The 10,569-nt window shown below is 47.1% G+C and overlaps 1 pseudogene; it reads right to left on the reverse strand.

The window, feature by feature from the left end:
* Positions 1-2,134: 2,134 nt before the first annotated feature.
* LOC146180486 (uncharacterized) lies at positions 2,135-4,388 on the reverse strand (annotated as a pseudogene).
* Positions 4,389-10,569: the final 6,181 nt, after the last annotated feature.

Genomic DNA, 10,569 nt, shown 5'->3' on the forward strand with positions numbered 1-10,569 from the left:
CACAGATGAAGGTAGGCGCAGACGGTCATATGACTACATCGCTACCTTTCTCACCGCACATGGCTGCGCTCCATTTCGTTGACAAAGGTAGCGACAGAGTTCACTCGGAACGGGAGGAACACCGCAAGGTGCCGTACTTTCACATTTTTCCTTCATTATTGCTGAGCGGCCTCCCGCGTGTGTTGCCCCGCTGTGCCGGAGTCAGTTGGGAAAGAGCGCGCCCGCGCCATGTAGACGGAGCAGGCCCCTCGCGTATCATGCGCAGCGGCGGCGCTGCTGTGGCGTTAGGATTAAGGCTCCTCCATTTTTTTTAAAGGTAGCGACAACTACACGAGCGCCCTCTCGCGGGGTCCAGGGGCAGCGCTAGCAGACGACGCGTGGCACTCTTTCGAGCGTATACCGCGTACTCATGAAGCCGCGCTCGGTGCACACATAAACCGGTGAATTCAAGATTTGTGTCCTCTGCTGCTCAGGAAACTTCAAAAGACAGGAATAATAACTTAAACATGCGTGTGCAGCATAAACGTAAAAAAAAAAACGCGTGCGTTAAACGAGCCAGCTCATTCTTCTGAACCATTCTCGACTCAGTACAGCGGCTAGAAAACTGTCAATTATAATTTAACATTAGTAGCGAACTTGAAGTAGAAACGATATTTCAGTAAACTTATTGGGCTCGTTTCTTTACTAAAAATAAAGTAGACTGCGAGTATTCTGCAACTTTTGGGAACGTCGTTGTGCACAGAGCTCTGATGAAATAAGGGCGTCATTGCGTTTGTAACTGTTCGGGTATACTCCGTTGTACACATTTTTTTTTTTTTGCTCGAGTTTATTTAGTTTACAGCAAGTATTCCAATAGGTTTATTTTGGAGAAAAAGTCAGTTTCTTTGCAGCTGTGCACTACCAACGCATGTATATCTTCCAACAAATACAAAAAAAAAAATCGGGTATGATGCGATACAAAGCTCACGGATAATGTTTCCTGACTTTTCTATTCTTTATTTCCTTTATATTGTTTTCCTTATAGCCTGCCGGGCATTAATGTCACCAGTAGGCTTGGATGCCGCCTTTTCAAAACTTGACGAGTCCCTGTGCGCGATCAGCGGAACTTGTTTGCATTCGATGTAACGATGCGAGACTGCTCCGTTAAAACAATGGCCCAATAGCGTTTCACATACACGGTTTTTTTTTACTTTCTATGGTAAAAAGTTTTGTGCGTATTTTTTTTTTAATCTTACGCACCGATATTTAGCATAGACAAATTTTGACTTTTCATTTCGATCATTTTGACACATTCGCACCCTCCTCTTTTTCCAATGTTTAATTTTTCATTTATATCAATTAACTGATCAATTGTAGGGACTAAATTTTCGTAATAAGCATAATCAAGCATTGGATTTTCATTCTGAGCATTTTGACAGCATTGATTCCGCGCGTAATATTGCAGTCCTGATCTGTCCTGGAAAGTAAGGGGGCTCGAAACGGCAGTGACTTTTCACTAGACATCCACAGTACAAGCAACGAATACATAGTCATAGCGTCCTTGATATTTTGCTCATGAAATAGCATATGCCCAAGCAAAGGCCATCCCGGGTAAGCGAACGGTTCTTTAAGCAGACAGAAATCACTTCGCATAGTCGGGTGTTTTCCGTGGACATGAAAAATCTTACGCCCGATTTCATGAGGCCATAGCTTCCTTCTCTTCGTATTATCGTCACCGCGAAGACTGGAAAATGACTTATTTGCGTCTTCCGCACTGTTCCGGCAGCCGTAAGCGTGCACAGCAGCCCGACGCAGCCGCATGTCACGCGCACGCTTCAAGATTTGAGTTCGGAGATGTAATTCTGGCGTCCGCTTAAACATTAAGTACTGCATATACACTCCTAAAGATGCAATAGAGGCATGTGAAGTAATATTTGCTTAACTAATCGGCCAATATCACGCTGGCAAGCGCAGACCGCCATGCAAATCAGCGGCGCAGCGAGCTCCGCTGGACCCTTTGGGCGGAGCTTGGCGGCGAAAAAGTCACGTGCAGCCAACCGGCCTATCGGAGGGAGGGGCGGCTGGATCAAGACCTGTCGCTACCTTTAAAAAATAGAGGAGCCTTAGTTAGGATTGCCCCTTCTGGTATCGTTTGCTACGTCTCCGTGTTGAACGGTGGAAGAAAGAAGCCTGCGCAGCAACGTTAAGGCCTTAAAACAGCTGGAGTCAGCTGGCTAAATGTTATTTCAGTTCAGTCGTTCAGTCGTGTCCGACTCTTCGTGACCCTATGGACCATGTCACGCCACGCTTTCCGGTCTCTCACTATCTTCCTAACATCACATAACTTCATCTGCAGTGCCTCGAGGATGCCACCTAACCATCGCGTTCGCTGCTGTTATTACCGCACAAAATTAATTTCGTGACAGTAGACAAGAAAAACAATGCCTAAACTAGGCAACGACCGACAAACAATCAGCTTGAACCGACTGTTGGATGGTAGCGGCGGCACCGTGCAGACCTTTCTACGCTGCCCTCCAGCACGGTCCTCCTAACACAAACCTTGTAAGTGATGATTTTGTATTGTGTCATCTGGTAGGACACGTCCCTACATCAGTCGAGTATATTCCGATAAGCGGCTGTGTTTTTCAACAAAACTGGCCCGCGGTTCCAACAAACTCGAATTGAGCGCATGCGTTTATTAGAAAGCCGACTACAACGTAAAAAAGTATTGTTAATCACCTTTCACAGTTGCGGCTACCCGTTTTATGCTATATGGCACTGCGGTGATATGAATTAAGTCAGTAAACTTGTCTCACTGCTGGAATGTTTATAACTTTACACCGCATTTGCTCTACAGATGCCTCACGTGCGGCGACCTCTTGGCTTTTTGAATTATTCTGAGCAGCTTGGAAAGAGGCTTCTAATTGTAGAAAAGGAATGACTCGCGGTTAAGTGAAATACAAAGCATGACTCAATACATAACAATCATAAGGTATTTTTATTTACATGCATGCTTTTATGTCCCGTGGATGTATTTATTTGTCCAAAAGGCCAGTCTACCTCAACTTCACCTTCTTTCTCACAGATTGTGCCGCAAGCAGTCAGCTGTTTGCAAGCGTCCTTCGCTGCACTGTGCATTCGCAGGACTACATAGTATTGTAGAAGGTGCAGTCAGAGTGTCCCTGTGAGTGCAGCACCCAACACCTAGCACACCAGAGCCTTTCAGTGAATCTAGAATGTCCCAGAAAGTGTCCACACAGAGGCTGTTTTGTTGCAGTAGAGTCGATATCTTGTTTTCAATCCTTCTAAACATGTTGAACAGCTACCATGAAGGATATTTAACGCATCCTTCCTTGAACTCTCTTTCAAGAGTTAGAAAAGCTTCTGGGCATAGTGTACGTGATGACTGGATTTCGCTGATGCAGGCAGCACACTTCTCATGCTTCAAAAAGGAGTGTACAAGATAGCTACACAGGTAGTGCACAGCACAGTCTTGTGCATCTGGCATGCTGTATCCATTATCTGGAGCAGTGCTGTTCTTTGGCAGAACACCCTTTGGAGGACTGCAGAGCATCTGTAGCTTTAATTTTATTTATCCTTGAGCTGTTCGTGTGTTGCCAGCCGTTCCTTCTTCCCTGCCTTCATGGTGTCTTGGACAGCAGCAAGCACGAGTGTTGGCTCTGCCACGACGTTGCCAGTGGCGCAAGTCTTTATAGGTGTATAGAGACTTAGTAGCATGTATAAATGCGAGAAGCTTACTATGGTCGGGTGGTCTTCATTACCTCCAAAGCTCCTGGTGACTCCAAAAAATCTCTTAAAGTAAGAAAAAAGATGATGCGGTCTTTTTCACTAGAACATTTCCAAACATTTGCCAACCTGTAATAGCAGATATGTAACGTTCATAATGTTTCTAGACTTCTTACCTTCAAGGGATCTTGGTTCAGTTTTCCAGTGCGAACATACTGTGCTCCATTGAAAAGGAGGTCAGTGATCAGGTCTAAGACAGATGGTAATGTCACTCGGAGAGACTCCATAGTCACTTTTGACGCAAACATGGCATTTCCTTTCCTGATGTTGTTCTTCTCTGTTGCATTTACAAGCCCTAGAAATTCTTTAATGACCTTGAAGATGAACCGGCAAATAACAATAATCAGTATAAAAAAAACAAATCGCAAAGTTATATTCATACATACCTCAATTTCTTTGGATGAGCTTTTGATCTCAAATCGTGGTACCTTAACGTTCAGGGCATCAAAGAGACTGTTCACCATTAATGTAAACTGAGCTGTACCCTCACATTTTTCCAGCCCGGGCTGTTGAAGTCTTTTGTACAGCTTCAAGCCAATTGCAGTGCTGCGGCTGCAAAGCTGCAATTATGAAATACGTTTTGATAGGTTAAGCACAGGCATGAAATAATTTGCATCAAGTGCAAAAAATTATTAGTGCACACCAACCTGCACAGCCAGTCTCGCATACATTTTCCTCAAATTATCAGGTTTCACGTGTTCCTTTGTGAATTTGGTACCACACGAAGCTGCTGCTTCCTCTCAACTTCCTGCAATGCGCGGTAATGATCAAAGTTGACTTTGTGTTCTCCAATCTGTAAGTAACACGATTATTTAAGAGTGCGCACCAATACCTTAGGTGTAGAGGAAAACCTTAAGTGTAAGCTAAATTAAAATAATTTATACCCACCATGCCATACTTATGGCGAAGAAGATGGTTCCTTACACACTTAATGATGTGAGGCACATCACAAAGGAAGTATAGAGTTTGCCCGGAATGCATGGGTGCTCAGTTTTGTGCTCAGGTGCGTGAAAGTTGCCTGTGATGCCGAATGTCGACCACATGGCCTTGTTAGTGCTTGCTCCATCATTGATGACTGCTACAACTGTGGGCTTGTGTTTATAAAGTTCTATGACAGCTTCTAATACTATCCTCGCCAGGACTCTCCCAGGAGCTGCATTCTTTGTTGCAAAGCTTGCAATTGGTTGTACCCAAAAATGAAAGAGGGGTACAAACATAAGAACAAGTGAATTATCTGCTACTGCAGTTGATTTCTGGTCATCCCCATAATCAACGAACCCATGAACTTTATAGGTTGCTTTGTTGAATGCGACAGCTCGCCTCACTTTCATCTCATCTAATATGAGCGTTCCACAGCACCTGACCCCTTGTTCTTGCTGCATGAATGCACCAATGCTGGCAAGCGAAACCTTATTGAAGCCAAACTCACAAGGCATTCTTTTGATAATTTGCTTAAGGCGTGAAGAGGTAGAAAGTGGCAGGAGGTTCATTTTCGACATTGGCCTATAAGAAGAAGGCCTTGAAAGTTTTAGGAGGAGACACGTCATGAGCCATTAGGATTCATAGCGCTTTCCTCTGGCTGACTTCGCTTTGGACGCTTTCAGTGCAGAACGTAGAGCTAGCTGCTGAGCATGAGGAAGACCGCCCACGACTTCGTCAATTTTTCTGCTTGAAACTTCAGATAGGCGCATCCTCATTCCCGAATCTCTTGCTTTGCTTTTTGTGGAAACATCGTAGCTTTTATAACTTTCTTCCTCAAGTTTTTTGCTCTTGACAAAATCGTTTTTTCGGGTTAGGTCTATTACTTTTCTTTTTTTTTCTTGGTTCGTCATCTCTCGTGCACTGAGATGTTTCCACGTGCTCCTGCATGGAGAGCACAAGTTTTGCTGAGAGAGCCCATAACACTTTGTGCTATATGCTCGCAGGGGTATGCGAGAACCCGACCTGTGCAGGCTCATTCAAGCCTTCATGATAAGCAGTCATGTACGCCTGCCCGTACTATCATCTGCGTCGTAGGGACGGAAATGCACTTTAGAGCATAATTAGAACATACAAAGCGACCCTTGGCCTGCCAGTATACGCTAACTCAGATCGACTACAGCAGTTGGGAATTTTTAAAACGCTACCGGAGCTAATTTAGGCCCTCAATAGCCCAAGTGACCCGCCTGTCACGCAGCGTTGCTGGACGCATAATTCTTGACAAGCTTCGCACACACCCCACTTAGGTGGTGTGCGCAACTTCCCATTTATTGGCTGACATTATTAGTTGACTAATTGTTAAGCTAATTGTCAAAAACATGCTACCAGGCCGACCTAATGCCCGTAAGAGCACAGACGCTTGAAAAATAGTACGGGAAGAATTCACAAGCAGTGTACTTGGATCTCGCTCAACACAGCAAAAACGGAGCATACGGGGCATGTATGGCCACTACAAAGTACCATGCTGTTTAATACTGATTGCTGTTCTTTTCCTTTTTTTTTCTTTTATTGTACCCCACTCCCCTCTGTAATGCCCTCGGGCCCTGAGGGTACTGAAAATAAATAAATAAATAAATAAATAAATAAATAAATAAATAAATAAATAAATAAATAAATAAATAAATAAATAAATAAATAAATAAATAAATACATTAGGCCTTTGCTTTATGAGGAGCACAGGCCTAATCGAAAGACTATGAGTTTGCTATGACATGACTGTGATGTGATGTGGCGTGTCTACTATGCGACTGTACTAACTTCAACTATCCCTCTCTTATAACTTTTATATCCACTCATCCCCTTCCCCTAGTGCAGGGCAGCAAACCGGTTGCTTTTACTGGTTAACCTCCCTGCCTTTCCTCCTCATCTTCCTCCTCCCCCTCCAAAGTCAGCCTTCATTAACGCCATATCATTTCACGCTAGCTTCATATGCGAGACAGAGGAAGTAGCTATAGCACTGGCCATCACGGATCCCAGCACCAAAACTAGTGTGAGCGAGTCAAAGAGCGCTGTTCACAATTTTGCCAAAAATTCTGTAAGCACGCTCGCGAAGTGAATTCGGCGCAACCGATCTCTCAGTCACAACATCAGTCTAGTATGGGTCCCGCTGACGCGGTAAACTCTGGCAATGAAGGGGTCGACTGTATAGTCCGAGGATTAACCAGCCGGGAGATGGGAGATCTATTGGGAACGGACGCGCCATCAAGGCGTCGCGCACATACAGGGAGATCTCGCGCATGCGCAAGACTGCAAATTTGTGCACCCGCTCATGTGAAGATCGGCTCCGACCCTCGCAGTGAAGCTTTTCACTAGAAAAGAGAGAAAGAGGGCCCGTTGTAGAGGGCTATGGAAAACAACGCTGTAAAGGTTTTCACCTTATGGCAGTTTAATGGTTCAACGTGACCCTTGAATTTTTTTGCTATGAGTGCGCACCAAAGAACAACACAACGAGGAGGGTTAGGAGGTGCGATTGCAGCGAAGACCAGCAAGGTCTGGTACAGCGAGCGCAACGGGCGGCAGCAGCCAGCGGAGCCCTGGTCTGAGGGCAACCGACCATTGTGTAGAAGTGGACAAGGTCGACGAAGAAGACTGCTGTGGATGCAACAAGCAGACATCGCTGAAGACTTCCCGAAACTGCCAAACTAATACAGGGCTAAATGAAGTGTTTCCTTAATTTCTTGGCTCTAGCACGATTGGTGGCGGCAATGCGGCAGAAGCGGGGCGAAGACGCGGATTATCGCAAAAAGAGCACCGGGACGGATCAAGTTTGAAGAAGCGACATCCAAGCTTAGCGGTGACGTCATCGCCTGCCAGGATATCCGAAAAAAATATATAAATAAAAAAAAAAGAACAGATTAGCCTTTTGTTAAGACTGACACAGCGATGCTCTTTGCCTTTGGTTGGACTAAGCTATAACCGATTATACTTTCATACTAATTCTTCTCTGTTGTCGTCGGCGGAAATGCGTTACAGATTCGGCGCCTTTGCTTTCCGGTTAACCAATCTGAAACACATCTGCTTCCTGATTTATGGCGTCAATTTATGCTGTGTAGTTCTGTATTTGAGGAAGAGTCAAATGAAAGGCGCCGCACGGACAGCTGGATCGGACGCCCGGCGGTCTCAGATTCATATATCCGTGACTCGCCTGGTGTCTCTCATAGCCTTAGTCGCTTTGGGACGGTGAACCCCACAAACCAACCTACGCAATTGCCGGCGGCTGCATTTCGATGGATTCGAAACGCAGTAGCGTCCGTGTGCTGTGCGATGTCAGTGTACGTTAAAGAACCCCGAGTGGTAGAAATTTTAGGAGTCCTCCAATAATGCATCTCTCATAGCTGGGGTCGTTCTAGGACATTAAAGTCTACAAACCCACCCAGAAACGTTTTGAAGCGAAAAGCTTCACTTGGCTAGTTAACACCGGGTTCGGCGTGCGTGTGATCAAGTTTAGCAACAGCCGCGCATACTTGAACTCGCCGAGTGACATCACTAGGAAAGGCGGAGGTATTTGAAGCAAAAAGCTTAACTACGAGGGCCAGAGCCAAGCTTCGCGTATGTCGTGACGTCACAGGCAAGACCAAATATGCGCAGCTCCCTCACCAAGCTCTGCCGGCGTTGCCTAGCAACGCTTAAAAGCTGCGCGAATCCTCCTCTTTACAAAAATTAGTAACCATCCGGGAATCGAACCTCCATTCGCCCCACGGGGTGGTTGTTGTTGTGGCTGTAGGAAGAAGGAAAAGAAAATGCGCGGGCCTGCTACTGACTCTGTAGCTCAGCCACCTCCGCTACTTTTTTTTTAACTGATTTATTTATAGGAAGGGAAAGGCGCGGTAACTGTCTCACTTGATTTCTGTGGACACCGCAACCGCGCCGTAAGGGAAGGGAGGAGGACGGGAGTGAAAGTGGAAAAAGAGAAAGAGTAGCCGTAGTGGAGGGCTACGGAGTAATTTCGACCACCTGGGGATCTTTAACGTGCGCTGCCATCGCACAGTACACGACGCCTCTTCGTTTCGCCTCCATCGAAACGCAGCCACCGAGGTCGGCTTCGAGCCCGGGTACTCTGGCACAGTAGTCGGGCGTCTTACCACTGCACCACCCCGGCGGGGCCACCTCCGCTACCTCGTGCAGACAGAAGACAAAAATAGAGAAGAAAGAAAAGGAAGAGGGAGAGAAAGACGCGCGCCGCAACCACAGCCATCGTCCACCACCTAAACGGTAGCGGGTGCAATGACGGCCTAGAACAGAAAAATTCCGTGGCAGGCTGGCCCCCGCCGCAAGCGGCGGTTACCCACTTGTCCCAGCCCCATTTGGGGAGTACAGTGGTAAGACGCCCGACTACTGTGCCGGAGTACCCGGGTTCGAACCCGACCTCGGCGGCTGCGTTTCGATGGAGGCGAAACGAAGAGGCGTCTGTGTGCTGTGCGATGTCAACGCATGATAAAGATCCCCAGGTGGTCGAAATTACTCCGAAGCCCTCCCTACGGCTCCTCTTCCTCTCTTCCACTTTGACTCCTACCTTCCTCCCTTCCCATACGGTGCGGTTGAGGTGTCCACAGAATACAAGTGAGACAGTTACCACGCCTTTCCCTTCCTATAAATCAATCAGTTTTTTTTTTTGAACCTCCATTCCTTGGATCCCCTGTAGAGCGCTTTACCGCTGTGCCACGCCGCGGGCTGTGAAGCCCTGCTCATAATTCCGCTTGTGTACTTAGAGGATGATAGCGGGTTTCCGTGCGTGACACATACTGCGATTGGCGCACACTTTGAAAGTACCAAGGACTAAAATAGTTTTGTCACTCAATTAGGGTGACGTCAAGGATGTGATGTCCCCCATCTGCCGTGATCTCTGAGGTCCAAGCGGGAACGAGTGGGCTACAAATGCCACCAGGCTGCGCTTCTCGCCTTCCGCGAGTGAAAGATACTGCGCCTTTCATTTCCTGTAAACAAATCATAGGTGGTGGTAACAACTTTTATTGCCACGAAATGAAAGGAATTATTTCGGGCTGGGGCGAGTCTAGGGTGGCCTCCAGTCGGGAGCGACCTCTTGAGCTCGCGTGACGAGGGCCAGTTGCGTAGTTTTCCTTGGGCTGGCCAACAGCTTGTCCCATTCCTCCGCTGAGGGAGCTGGCAAGAGTGTCTTTGGAGGGGGATTGCTGGCGCATTCCCACAGTATATGGTCTTGAGTGGCCTGCGTCCCGTCACCGCAGTGCCGGCATGCAGGGTTGAATTCTCCGTTTGTAATTAACGATAGTCGGTAGGGGCTAAGAATGGCCTTTGTTTGTAGGCGTCTGAGTGTCGTGGCTTGCGCCCGGTCGAGGTCGGGGTGAGGGGCGGGGTACGTGCATCTTAGCTCGCGATAAAAGTTTGTTACCTCCGCGTATGTGCGCGGTGCCTCCACAGGCGCGTCCGTTCCCGATAGATCTCCCGTCTCCCGGTTGGTTAAGCCTCGGGCTAGACGGTCGACCCCTTCGTTTCCGGAGTTACCCGCGTGAGCCGGAACCCATACGAGATTGATGTTGTGATTGAGAGATCGGTTGCGCAGAATTCGCGCCGCGAGTGCGCTTACAGAATTTTTGGCGAAATTTTGAACGGCGCTTTTTGAGTCGCTTAGAATAGTTTTGGTGTGGGGATCCGCGATGGCCAGTGCGATAGCTACTTCCTCTGCCTCGCATATGGAGCTAGCATGAAATGTTATAGCGTTAATGAAGGTTGACTTTGGAGTGGCCATACATGCCACGTATGCTCCGTTTTTGATGTGCTGAGCTGCATCCATGTACACTGCTTGTGGATCGTCCTCGTACTGTTTCT

Source organism: Amblyomma maculatum, chromosome 8 (genome assembly GCF_055883805.1).
Source record: "Amblyomma maculatum isolate TAMU_Amacu chromosome 8, ASM5588380v1, whole genome shotgun sequence".
Classification (NCBI taxonomy): Eukaryota; Metazoa; Arthropoda; class Arachnida; order Ixodida; family Ixodidae; genus Amblyomma; species Amblyomma maculatum.